The 15276-nt window shown below is 38.5% G+C and overlaps 1 protein-coding gene and 1 long non-coding RNA gene across 11 annotated transcripts in view; one reads left to right on the top strand and one right to left on the bottom strand.

Moving 5' to 3' along the window:
• CELF4 (CUGBP Elav-like family member 4) overlaps positions 1-15276 on the top strand; it is an 893342-nt gene that overhangs the window by 235867 nt on the left and 642199 nt on the right. The gene's annotated exons all lie outside the window — the stretch shown is intronic.
• LOC140134906 (uncharacterized) lies at positions 1430-11937 on the bottom strand. The gene is made up of 3 exons (XR_011856427.1): positions 11862-11937; positions 2605-2868; positions 1430-1845 (listed from the first exon to the last, which is right to left on the bottom strand). It is a non-coding gene; the product is annotated as an uncharacterized lncRNA (long non-coding RNA).

Raw genomic sequence — 15276 nt, 5'->3', positions numbered from 1 at the left:
TGTCGAGCAAATGGAAAATGCAATCGTCGTGGAGAAGCAGCAGGTTGCGCTTTTGTTTTGCTCTTAAAGGCGTCGTCCACTTTCAACAAATTGTTATTTTTGCGCAATGAAAAGTTATACAATTTTACAGTACACTTTCAGTATCAATTACTCACAGTTTTCTCATGTTCTGCTTAATGTCATTCTATAGGAAGCTTTATTGTTTACTTCCAGTGGATGTTACATGGGTAGTCATGTGATGTCACACAGGTGCACGGCTTGTTACATCCATGGTCATGTGATGTCACACAGGTGCACGGCTCGTTATATCCCTGGTCATGTGATGTCACACAGGTGCACGGCTTGTTACATCCCTGGTCATGTGATGTCACACAGGTGCACGACTCGTTATATCCCTGGTCATGTGATGTCACACAGGTGCACGGCTCGTTATATCCCTGGTCATGTGATGTCACACAGGTGCATGACTCTATACATCCCCGGTCATGGAATGTCACACAGGTGCATGGCTCATTATATCCCCGTTATGTGATGTTACACAGGTACACGACTCTTTATATCCCTGGACAGTTGATGTCACACAGGTGCGCGGCTCATTATATCCCTGGTCATGTGATGTCACACAAGTGCATGGCACATTGTATATTCTTGGCCATGTGATGTCACACAGGTGCACGGTACATTATATCCCTGGTCATGTGATGTCACACAAGTGCATGGCTCATTGTATATTCTTGGCCATGTGATGTCACACAGGTGCACGGCTCATTATCTCCCTGGTCATGTGATGTCACACAGGTGCACGGCTCATTATATCCCTGGTTATGTGATGTCACACAGGTGCACGGTTCATTATATTCCTGGTCATGTGATGTCACACAAGTGCACGGCTCGTTATATCCTTGGTCATGTGATGTCACACAGGTGCACGGCTCATTATATCCCTGGTTATGTGATGTCACACAGGTGCACGGTTCGTTATATTCCTGGTCATGTGATGTCACACAGGTGCACGGCTCATTATTATATTCCTGGTGATGTGATGTCAAACAGATGTGTGGCCCATTATATCTCTGCTCATGTGATGTCACACAGGTGCACGGCTCTTTATATCACTTACCAGGGATATAAAGAGCTGTGCATCTATGTAACATCACATGACCGGGGCCACTTATTACCCACAGGAAGTAAACACTGAAGCTTCCTATAGAATGATGTCGAGCAGAGATCTAGAAAACTGTGAGGAATTGATACAGAAAGTATATTGAGAACTTGTAGAACTTTTCTCTACAAAAACAATATCAATTATTTGCTGAAAGTGGACGACCCCTGTAATGGACCGACCTCATTCTACATCTTTGTTAACTCTCTTACCAATTCACTGTCCTGTATATTTGTACTTTTTACATAATATATTTTTATAAGGGTTAAATTATTTGTTAAAAACTTTTAGTTTTTTTTTAACTGTAATTAAATGTCTTCATGTATTTGTCAATTGCTACATGTAACCATTTTAATACGGGAAAACATTCCTAAAACCGTCCTGTAGGTAACAAACAGCAGATTACAGAGCACAGAATGTAACTTTTCCGGGATCTGTGGATACAAAGCGCCTCGTGATTCCGGAGCCTGAGGGGAGATAAATAAATGAAATTTGCCCTGCGATGGATTTTCCATGTTTTGCCTGAGATTCTAATTTTGAGTATTTTTCGATTCCTCAGATGGCAGGACGGATGGAGTGCAGTAATATTTATATATTTTTTGTATTTTAATTTTTTTTGCTTCTTTTTAATTAAATGTCCGGTTGAATCAAACTTCGTCTATAGTTCTCTGGATGTTCACTTCCTGCAAATTAAATGCACAAAAAAAAATAAAGAAAAAGATTAATAAAAAAAAATAAGAAGTCTATAATATAAACAAACTTGTATTTTTTGTATTTAACCTTAATTGGCCTAAAAAGTTTTTTTTTTTAATTATTTAAAAAGAGGAGATTGAGATTAGTTTTTTCCTAAGTATCTGTGGAATAGCCTGCCTCAGGCGCTGGTCACAGCAGGGACAGCAGAGAGCTCAGGTGCTGGTCACAGCAGGGACAGCAGAGAGCTTCAAGAAGGGTCTAGATGCCTTTTTACTAACATTGATGGTTATGTTATATAGAATTGTTTCCCGTAAATCCCTTCCTCATCCAATCCCTACCCTTCCTTGGTTGAACTTGATAGACATGTGTCTTTTTTCAACTGTATAAACTAAGTAAACTTCCGATCTAGACCCCCATGTAATGGGAGCTTGGTCCATGTTTTGGGTGTTTTGGGACATCCTCTAAGGATTTATTGTTACCGCCATATTTGGAGTTGGGAGGGATTTTTTTTCCCACTATTGACCAATGGGCTTCATCCTAGTTTTTGAGCCATACTTTGGATTAATATTGTAGGATTATAGGTTGGATTTCACAGATTTGGGTTTTTATGGAACCTTATGTTACTATGATTATCATAGAAAAAGAAAAAGCTAAACATAGAAGAAGAATTTTCCAAAATAAAAGATGAGTTACATTCCCTCAAAGAGACCATGAACTATGCCCCGATTCTCCATCATTCCCTCATTTACCTACATTCCGATACTTTTGGGGTCCATTATTATATACATCCTCCTGATGTATCCGGCGGGGCCTGAGTAGTGTTTATGTCTATACCAGTCTCGACCTTGCATCATACGATATCGGCTCCAGTGGGGACTAGCTTCAGTGGGGATGTCGGCTCCAGCTCCACTCCCTGACAGCCACACCCACTCCCTGGCCTGCCACAACCCCTTTACACCCGTCCATGCTCCCCTGGCGTGGAGGTGTCGAAAAGGGGGGAAAAATCCCAAGTGCTATAAATAAGATAGGAATTGAAATTATTTCAGGTCTTCTACGAAACTGCCAAATACCCTGAGAAATACCCCCCCCCCCCCATGGTGTCCAAGTGTTCAGATACGATGTGGTCATCTACACCGATCCCTTCAGATTTCAAGTTAACAATACAATCCTACAATTATAGAGAGACCTTCGATCTCTTACGTTTGATCATGACCTTCTTGAGTTACTTCCCCGCCCTCGCGATGTAACCACGCGGTTGGCAATATCCACGAATAAATGTTCTTTCCCTATGACATCAGTATAAATGGTGTAATCTCATTAAAATTGTTTGCAGTGAATCCTCTGGAAAGTCCTAATCGTAGACTCAATAGACCATCTGCATTACTGTCTCTCAACGAGAACCATCCCCGATCCTGCCAAGACTGCAGTATGGCATTTAAATAACCCATCCATCAAACATCAGACTCAGCCTTCTATCTGCGGTGGCAATGATGGGGACGGATTGATTATTCAGGTAGCAATGGCTAAAGGCGAAAGCATTTCCTGACAGCTAATGACCAGCTGGAAGTATTAAGAGAAGACACGGGAGGAGAGGGTTGGAATGGCCCGGGCAGAACAAAGGGAATCACTTGACCTGAAAAGCTTCTTCCCCCTGAAGATGAGGCTTTGATCTTCACGCTATCTTAAACATTTCTCTTTAAATAATAATCACTTGAATATTTAGCTTTAGTGCGAGGTTTAGCCGTCTATTAATAGTCTCCATCGCTGTTGGGCTTAGTTGAAGGCAGCTGTGTCTCTGTACATTTGGCCTCTGTCGTTGTGAAAGGACCTACAAGAGATGCAGTATCCAAGGATCGGGGTGGCCTGGTGTACCGGGAGGATTCTGCTCCATGTGGCTGCTGTGTCTTGTGTCCAGTGCAATCAATAAAAGGCTAAAGCACCGGTGGAGTACAGTTTATTGTAGAAGAAACACTCTCAACATTTCCACGGTCCTTAATGGGGTTGTGCAGGCTAGAAACCCAATTTGATAAAACCACTTAAGAAATTCTAGTTCATAAAGGTCTTATGTTCTGGTGGCAGAACTCCTCATACAAGAAAATGAACAATGTGTAATGCATTACTTTACCCCGTGGTGGCAATATGAAGAAACTCAGCACTTACTTACTATAATACTGCCCCCTATGTACAAGAATATAACTACTATAATACTGCCCCCTATGTACAGGAATATAACTACTATAATACTGCCCCCTATGTACAAGAATATAACTACTATAATACTGCCCCCTATGTACAAGAATATAACTACTATAATACTGCCCCTATGTACAAGAATATAACTACTATAATACTGCCCCCTATGTACAAGAATATAACTACTATAATACTGCCCCCTATGTACAAGAACATAACTACTATAATGGTGAAAGGAAAACGGAGGAGAAAAGGATCGGGAATCCGGCAACCATACAAGAATGTCCAAGGGTAAAACGACTTCTTAAAAAAGTATTCCAAAAAGGTTTATTTCAACAAAGTTAAAAACATCACTAGCCCACATGCTAGGGTATGGACACAGAGGCAGGCAGACAAAAGAAACACAGCACACTGTGCTGTGTTTCTTTTGTCTGCCTGCCTCTGTGTCCATACCCTAGCATGTGGGCTAGTGATGTTTTTAACTTTGTTGAAATAAACCTTTTTGGAATACTTTTTTAAGAAGTCGTTTTACCCTTGGACATTCTTGTATGGTTGCCGGATTCCCGATCCTTTTCTCCTCCGTTTTCCTTTCACCATGAAGTATATCACTGTGGACTGCCGGACCAGTGAGTGGGAATATTCCGTGCACCTGGCCTGATTTCACGTCGAACACAAGCTGCTGCTACATTGGGGTGAGCCGATACCATTATTTTTCTTTTCTTTTTTCCCTTCAATAACTACTATAATACTGCCCCCTATGTACAAGAATATAACTACTATAATACTGCCCCTATGTACAGGAATATAACTACTATAATACTGCCCCCTATGTACAAGAATATAACTACTATAATACTGCCCCCTATGTACAAGAATATAACTACTATAATACTGCCCTCTATGTACAAGAATATAGCTACTATAATACTGCCCCCTATGTACAAGAATATAACTACTATAATACTGCCCCCAATGTACAAGCATATAACTACTATAATACTGCCCCCTATGTACAAGAATATAACTACTATAATACTGCCCCCTATGTACAAGAATATAACTACTATAATACTGCCCTCTATGTACAAGAATATAGCTACTATAATACTGCCCCCTATGTACAAGAATATAACTACTATAATACTGCCCCCAATGTACAAGCATATAACTACTATAATACTGCCCCCTATGTACAAGAATATAACTACTATAATACTGCCCCTATGTACAAGAATATCACTACTATAATACTGCCCTCTATGTACAGGAATATAACTACTATAATACTGCCCCCTATGTACAAGAATATAACTACTATAATACTGCCCCCAATGTACAAGCATATAACTACTATAATACTGCCCCCTATGTACAAGAATATAACTACTATAATACTGCCCCCTATGTACAAGAATATAACTACTATAATATTGCCCCCTATGTACAGGAATATAAATACTATAATACTGCCCCTTATGTACAAGAATATAACTACTATAATACTGCCCCCTATGTACAAGAATATAACTACTATAATACTGCCCCCAATGTACAAGAATATAACTACTATAATACTGCCCCCTATGTACAAGAATATAACTACTATAATACTGCCCCCTATGTACAGGAATATAACTACTATAACACTGCCCCCTATGTACAGGAATATAACTACTATAATACTGCCCCCTATGTACAGGAATATAACTACTATAATACTGTCCCCTATGTTCAGGAATATAACTACTATAATACTGCCCCCTATGTACAAGAATATAACAACTATAATACTGCCCCCTATGTACAGGAATATAACTACTATAATACTGCCCCTATGTACAGGAATATAACTACTATAATACTGCCCCCTATGTACAGGAATATAACTACTATAATACTGCCCCCTATGTACAAGAATATAACTACTATAATACTGCCCCCTATGTACAGGAATATAACTACTATAATACTGCCCCTATGTACGGGAATATAACTACTATAATACTGCCCCCTATGTACAGGAATATAACTACTATAATACTGCCCCCTATGTACAAGAATATAACTACTATAATACTGCCCCCTATGTACAAGAATATAACTACTATAATACTGCCCCCTATGTACAAGAATATAACTACTATAATACTCCCCCCTATGTACAAGAATATAACTACTATAATACTCCCCCCTATGTACAGGAATATATCTACTATAATACTGCTCCTATGTACAAGAATATAACTACTATAATACTGCCCCCTATGTACAAGAATATAACTACTATAATACTGCCTCCTATGTACAAGAATATAACTACTATAATACTCCCCCCTATGTACAAGAATATAACTACTATAATACTCCCCCCTATGTACAAGAATATAACTACTATAATACTGCCCCCTATGTACAAGAATATAACTACTATAAACCGCCCCCTATATACAGGAATATAACTACTATAATACTGCTCCCTATATACAAGAATATAACTACTATAATACTCCCCCCTATGTACAGGAATATAACTACTATAATACTGCCCCCTATGTACAAGAATATAACTACTATAATACTGCCCCCTATATACAGGAATATAACTACTATAATACTACCCCCTATGTACAAGTATATAACTACTATAATACTGCCCCCTAAGTACAGGAATATAACTACTATAATACTGCTCCCTATATACAAGAATATAACTACTATAATACTGCCTCCTATGTACAAGAATATAACTACTATAATACTGCCCCCTATGTACAGGAATATAACTACTATCATACTGCCCCCTATGTACAGGAATATAACTACTATAATACTGCCCCCCTTTGTACAGGAATATAACTACTATAATACTGCCCCCTATGTACAAGAATATAACTACTATAATACTGCCCCCTATGTACAGGAATATAACTACTATAATACTGCCCCTATGTACGGGAATATAACTACTATAATACTGCCCCCTATGTACAGGAATATAACTACTATAATACTGCCCCCTATGTACAAGAATATAACTACTATAATACTGCCCCCTATGTACAAGAATATAACTACTATAATACTGCCCCCTATGTACAAGAATATAACTACTATAATACTGCCCCCTATGTACAGGAATATAACTACTATAATACTGCCCCCCATGTACAAGAATATAACTACTATAATACTGCCCCCTATGTACAAGAATATAACTACTATAATACTGCCCCTATGTACAAGAATATAACTACTATAATACTGCCTCCTATGTACAAGAATATAACTACTATAATACTCCCCCCTATGTACAAGAATATAACTACTATAATACTCCCCCCTATGTACAAGAATATAACTACTATAATACTCCCCCCTATGTACAAGAATATAACTACTATAATACTCCCCCCTATGTACAGGAATATATCTACTATAATACTGCTCCTATGTACAAGAATATAACTACTATAATACTGCCCCCTATGTAAAAGAATATAACTACTATAATACTGCCTCCTATGTACAAGAATATAACTACTATAATACTCCCTGCTATGTACAAGAATATAACTACTATAATACTCCCCCCTATGTACAAGAATGTAACTACTATAATACTGCCCCCTATGTACAAGAATATAACTACTATAAACCGCCCCCTATATACAGGAATATAACTACTATAATACTGCTCCCTATATACAAGAATATAACTACTATAATACTCCCCCCTATGTACAGGAATATAACTACTATAATACTGCCCCCTATGTACAAGAATATAACTACTATAATACTGCCCCCTATATACAGGAATATAACTACTATAATACTACCCCCTATGTACAAGTATATAACTACTATAATACTGCCCCCTAAGTACAGGAATATAACTACTATAATACTGCTCCCTATATACAAGAATATAACTACTATAATACTGCCTCCTATGTACAAGAATATAACTACTATAATACTGCCCCCTATGTACAGGAATATAACTACTATCATACTGCCCCCTATGTACAGGAATATAACTACTATAATACTGCCCCCTATGTACAGGAATATAACTACTATAATACTGCCCCCTATGTACAAGAATATAACTACTATAATACTGCCCCCTATGTACAGGAATATAACTACTATAATACTGCCCCTATGTACGGGAATATAACTACTATAATACTGCCCCCTATGTACAGGAATATAACTACTATAATACTGCCCCCTATGTACAAGAATATAACTACTATAATACTGCCCCCTATGTACAAGAATATAACTACTATAATACTGCCCCCTATGTACAAGAATATAACTACTATAATACTGCCCCCTATGTACAGGAATATAACTACTATAATACTGCCCCCCATGTACAAGAATATAACTACTATAATACTGCCCCCTATGTACAAGAATATAACTACTATAATACTGCCCCTATGTACAAGAATATAACTACTATAATACTGCCTCCTATGTACAAGAATATAACTACTATAATACTCCCCCCTATGTACACGAATATAACTACTATAATACTCCCCCCTATGTACAAGAATATAACTACTATAATACTCCCCCCTATGTACAAGAATATAACTACTATAATACTCCCCCCTATGTACAGGAATATATCTACTATAAAACTGCTCCTATGTACAAGAATATAACTACTATAATACTGCCCCCTATGTACAAGAATATAACTACTATAATACTGCCTCCTATGTACAAGAATATAACTACTATAATACTCCCCCCTATGTACAAGAATATAACTACTATAATACTCCCCCCTATGTACAAGAATATAACTACTATAATACTGCCCCCTATGTACAAGAATATAACTACTATAAACCGCCCCCTATATACAGGAATATAACTACTATAATACTGCTCCCTATATACAAGAATATAACTACTATAATACTCCCCCCTATGTACAGGAATATAACTACTATAATACTGCCCCCTATGTACAAGAATATAACTACTATAATACTGCCCCCTATATACAGGAATATAACTACTATAATACTACCCCCTATGTACAAGTATATAACTACTACAATACTGCCCCCTAAGTACAGGAATATAACTACTATAATACTGCTCCCTATATACAAGAATATAACTACTATAATACTGCCTCCTATGTACAAGAATATAACTACTATAATACTGCCCCCTATGTACAGGAATATAACTACTATCATACTGCCCCCTATGTACAGGAATATAACTACTATAATACTGCCCCCTATGTACAGGAATATAACTACTATAATACTGCCCCCTATGTACAAGAATATAACTACTATAATACTGCCCCCTATGTACAGGAATATAACTACTATAATACTGCCCCTATGTACGGGAATATAACTACTATAATACTGCCCCCTATGTACAGGAATATAACTACTATAATACTGCCCCCTATGTACAAGAATATAACTACTATAATACTGCCCCCTATGTACAAGAATATAACTACTATAATACTGCCCCCTATGTACAAGAATATAACTACTATAATACTGCCCCCTATGTACAGGAATATAACTACTATAATACTGCCCCCCATGTACAAGAATATAACTACTATAATACTGCCCCCTATGTACAAGAATATAACTACTATAATACTGCCCCTATGTACAAGAATATAACTACTATAATATTGCCTCCTATGTACAAGAATATAACTACTATAATACTCCCCCCTATGTACAAGAATATAACTACTATAATACTCCCCCCTATGTACAAGAATATAACTACTATAATACTCCCCCCTATGTACAAGAATATAACTACTATAATACTCCCCCCTATGTACAGGAATATATCTACTATAATACTGCTCCTATGTACAAGAATATAACTACTATAATACTGCCCCCTATGTACAAGAATATAACTACTATAATACTGCCTCCTATGTACAAGAATATAACTACTATAATACTCCCCCCTATGTACAAGAATATAACTACTATAATACTCCCCCCTATGTACAAGAATATAACTACTATAATACTGCCCCCTATGTACAAGAATATAACTACTATAAACCGCCCCCTATATACAGGAATATAACTACTATAATACTGCTCCCTATATACAAGAATATAACTACTATAATACTCCCCCCTATGTACAGGAATATAACTACTATAATACTGCCCCCTATGTACAAGAATATAACTACTATAATACTGCCCCCTATATACAGGAATATAACTACTATAATACTGCCCCCTATGTACAAGTATATAACTACTATAATACTGCCCCCTAAGTACAGGAATATAACTACTATAATACTGCTCCCTATATACAAGAATATAACTACTATAATACTGCCTCCTATGTACAAGAATATAACTACTATAATACTGCCCCCTATGTACAAGAATATAACTACTATAATACTGCCCCCTATGTACAAGAATATAACTACTATAACACTGCTCCCTATGTACAAGAATATAATTACTATAATACTGCCCGATATGTACGGGAATATAACTACTATAATACTGCCCCCTATGTACAGGAATATAACTACTATAATACTGCCCCCTATGTACAGGAATTTAACTACTATCATACTGCCCCCTATGTACAGGAATATAACTACTATAATACTGCCCCCTATGTACAGGAATATAACTACTATAATACTGCCCCCTATGTACAGGAATATAACTACTATAATACTGCCCCCTATGTACAGGAATATAACTACTATAATACTGCCTCCTATGTACAGGAATATAACTACTATAATACTGCCCCCTATGTACAGGAATATAACTACTATAATACTGCCCCCTATGTACAGGGATATAACTACTATAATACTGCCCCCTATGTACAGGAATATAACTACTATAATACTGCCTCCTATGTACAAGAATATAACTACTATAATACTGCCCCCTATGTACAAGAATATAACTACTATAATACTGCCCCCTATGTACAAGAATATAACTACTATAACACTGCTCCCTATGTACAAGAATATAATTACTATAATACTGCCCGATATGTACGGGAATATAACTACTATAATACTGCCCCCTATGTACAGGAATATAACTACTATAATACTGCCCCCTATGTACAGGAATATAACTACTATCATACTGCCCCCTATGTACAGGAATATAACTACTATAATACTGCCCCCTATGTACAGGAATATAACTACTATAATACTGCCCCTATGTACAAGAATATAACTACTATAATTATATTATATAATAAATATTGTCCCTAAATCCATAAGTATAACTCCAATTATGCCTCATGATGTATTTCTGCAGTTCTTTTGCCTCAATTAGCAGAGTTATCTGTCACCAAGTGAACTTTTCTTAAGTCTTTGCAGAATGAATATTGAGAGAGTTCTAGCAGCCGGTCCCCGGGGTGTATTCAGGGTCCTCCCCGCCACTCGATGCCTTTCTTTGTTTTGAGATTTACATTCCGGGAAGGTTCTGGCGCGGAGCGTGATCAGCAGCCTAACATCCCCTCCGATTCTGTCCTGTAACGTCTCTACACAAAGACCTGGAAATGCTGATCCAAATCTCCCCGGACCGGACCAGTCATACATCTCCAGGAGTCATAGGACGAGACAAAGTCCTTAATGTATAATGTTAATTACCCAACTAAACAGTCAAACTGCCGCACGTTAAACACCCGCGTAAAAACAAAACCAGGAATCCATAAGTCATTCCCAGTGACCGCGTTTAGTTACATTTACACTTAGACTCAGCTTAACCCCTACCTCACCGGATTTTATATGGATACAAAGTTTCCATGTATGGGTTTGGTTTCCTTGGTTCAACCCCTTTTATTACTTCCTGGTTCCTCCTGACACACAGGAAATGACTTTTCAGCCAATCACTGGTTGAGGCGGAGTCACCAAAACAACAAGTGATTGGCTGAGGAATAGGAAGCACATGAGTATGTGAGTATATTAACTACAAATATAATATTCCTTCAGTTAAGATCTTCATGATCTATCTGAGGAAAGTTCAGAACAAACTAAATATACGTTAATATATGGACAGACCTCTAATTTCATTGGTCAACACCCAATGTTCATTGTTCTAGTACACACGTCTCACTGAGACTTACATATAAAGAAAGTGCTCATTCACCGGCGGCACAGTGGCTCAGTAGTTAGCATTACAGCCTTGCAGTGCAGTGGCTCACTGTTTAGCACTACAGCCTTGCAGCATGGTGGCTCAGTGGTTAGCACTACAGGCTTGCAGCACGGTGGCTCAGTGGTTAGTATTACAGCCTTGCTGCATGGTGGCTCAGTGGTTAGCATTATAGCCTTGCAGCACGGTGGCTCATTTGTTTGCATTACAGCCTTGCAGCACGGTGGCTTAGTGGTTAGCAATACAGCCTTGCAGCGCTTGGCTCCTGGGTTCAAATCCCACCCAGGTGAACACCTGCAAAGAGTTTGTATGTTTTCTCCGTGTTTGCGTGGGTTTCCTCCGGGTCCTCCGAAAGCATACTGGTAGGTATGGGTGGGTATGCCAAGAGACCTTCCTCCGCAGTGTTCAGGCAAGTGTTGTAGCGCTGTCATAGTCTGAGGGGGTGGGTATCTGACACGTGGCACCCTCCATGATTGGGGAAACTGCAGTGTTTAGACACAAGTTGTAGCTTTGTCTAAGTCTACCGAGCACAGCACCACCCTTGCTATAGTGGCTGTGCTTAGTATTACAACTCAGCAGCTTAGACTTGAATGGGACTAAACTAACAGCAGGACATTTGACCTGCTTCTAACATCTGATTGTTGGAGGGTTGGGTGTTCATTGCAAAATATGTGAAAAAAAGAGCCGTCCCATTATCAAGGTTAGACATATAGTTTATTTCATAGTATAAGTTCAGGTTTTGTGCCTATGTCGGGGAGGTGACACACAGCGGCCTATACTCATACACTACATATCCGGTATTATATATCACAGTTATTACGCACGGAGCGTCATTATAAAGCTTTCAGCCCTGGTCTAATGGCCTCGGATTACTTGTACTTACAAATAGCTGAGGCTTTCTGCCTAATCTCCTGCACCATCTGTATGATCGGCCGCGCCTCGTCATCAACAGCAAAACGTATCAAAAGGATCTGCATTTCCCTATTAGTTGATGTGTGTGCTCAGGGCAGGGAGGGATCAGAAGAGCGATGCGACGGCCTAACCCTTCAGAGATGAGATGGGACCGACGTGAAGCTTTTTCTTAAGTATCTGCTACCTCAGTCCTGAGATTTCACAATGTAACTGGCATGGAATGAGATGAGATACAATGCAGATACAATGTAACTGGGACAATATATTTAAAGGGATCGTTCATATTTATCGGTACACTTAACCCCTTCCAATGGAAGACCACCTCCTTCGAGATGACCATTTCTATCCAGACAAATATGTTCTACCATATTTTTGACCTATTGACCATCCATGGACAAGACCACTTACAATGTAATCTTGAGTTGACATCACAGAGGTTCAACTGTATTAAGGCTGGAATTCTTTTAAAGGGATGGATTTTTCTTACCCACCATTAAAGGGAAGAGAAGGAACCTTTAGTGAACCGTGAGACTGAACATGAAAACCCTAATTATTCTCTACCATCCATGGTGGTCGTTAATGGTAGACTGGATGTTGTAAGGACCTTCATAACACAGTTTCTTAAGGGGATGAGCTTTACGGAGCTCTTCGAAAGATGTTTTAGAGTAGCATCTGAGAGCAACGAATGAGTCACAAGTCAGGAAACCTCATTTTTATCCACCGTGACCATTGTTGATAGATGGTAGAAAGGACATGGTGGTCACCAAACAAGATGACCATGAGGTTAGAGCAGTGATGGGGAACCTTTTAGACACGGAGTGCCCAGACTACAACCAAAACCCACTTATTTATCCCAAAGTGTCAACATTTAAGTACAATTTAAGCAGTAGCTTCTTTCTCCCTTCTCTGTCATAGCTTCAATCGTATCAGTATCCTAAGAACACCAATACCTGGAGCTGAAGCTACAATGATAATCCAGATCTGCCCACACCTTCCCATTCCTCCTGTAGGCTCAGGCAGCTCTGTCGCTTTAAGATAGCACTGAGAGCAGAAAGTCATGGGCCTTCTGGGAATCCATGAAGATCTGGGTGCCCACAGACAGGGCTCCGAGTGCCACCTCTGGAACCCGTGCCATTGGTTCGCCACCACTGGGTTGGAGGATCCTCATACTTTAGAGCAGGAGCCATTCTTATCAGAGGGAAACCCTGATACAGCAGACTCCTCTAGGAACTCATGATATGACCCCATCAATATAACAGGGTTGTTCCAATCTCACTAGGATATCCTCACACTTTAGGATTGTCGGGGTCTAACCTATGGTCCTGAGTAGGACAATATACATCGGCATCTGTGTGCTTTCTCCAGGACAGTGAAGGTCAAGACCTGAAGATCTCCATTGTGGTGTGGTCCTCACAATACTCCGTAGGGCAGCAGATGATATCAGTGCCATTTGCTGAGCCGCGTTATGAGCTTTCCATATCCTGCGAGGATCTTACATTAAGAAGCACTACAGTAAATTAAACTTAATGCAGAATAATTAATGGAATATTTATTAGTTAAAATTGGCAAGTGGATTTTTTTTTCTTTCCGAAACTCGGCTCTTCCATTCGTCTCTATACGACAGGGAAGAAAAACTGGAAAAAATTGTATGTGAAAATGTAGGATCATTAGAATTGGTTTTGGCTGTAAGTGACTGTGATGCCTCCATCCTACGCGGATGATAGAAGGACCATAACATCTGCCAGGGCAGGGCTACCTACCAGGACATTGACTCTGTATTCTACATTGGCTCATCAAAAAGTGCAATGTGGTTCTGCAATGTTTTCATAGTCAGTATCGGATGTGATTGGACATAAATCTATATTTTAATAAAGAAAAACCTCATATTTGTTCTGGAATTAGATCCAATTCTTAGTAATTCTATATTCTGTATACATTATATCTAGTATAGTCACACTCTATGTATACATTATATCTAGTATACTCTATGTATACATTATATCTATGGATACATTATATCTAGTATAGTCACACTCTATGTATACATTATATCTAGTATACTCTATGTATACATTATATCTATGGATACATTATATCTAGTATGATCATACTCTATGTATACAT

Source organism: Engystomops pustulosus, chromosome 1 (genome assembly GCF_040894005.1).
Source record: "Engystomops pustulosus chromosome 1, aEngPut4.maternal, whole genome shotgun sequence".
Classification (NCBI taxonomy): Eukaryota; Metazoa; Chordata; class Amphibia; order Anura; family Leptodactylidae; genus Engystomops; species Engystomops pustulosus.
This window is presented reverse-complemented; position numbering and strand designations above follow the sequence as displayed.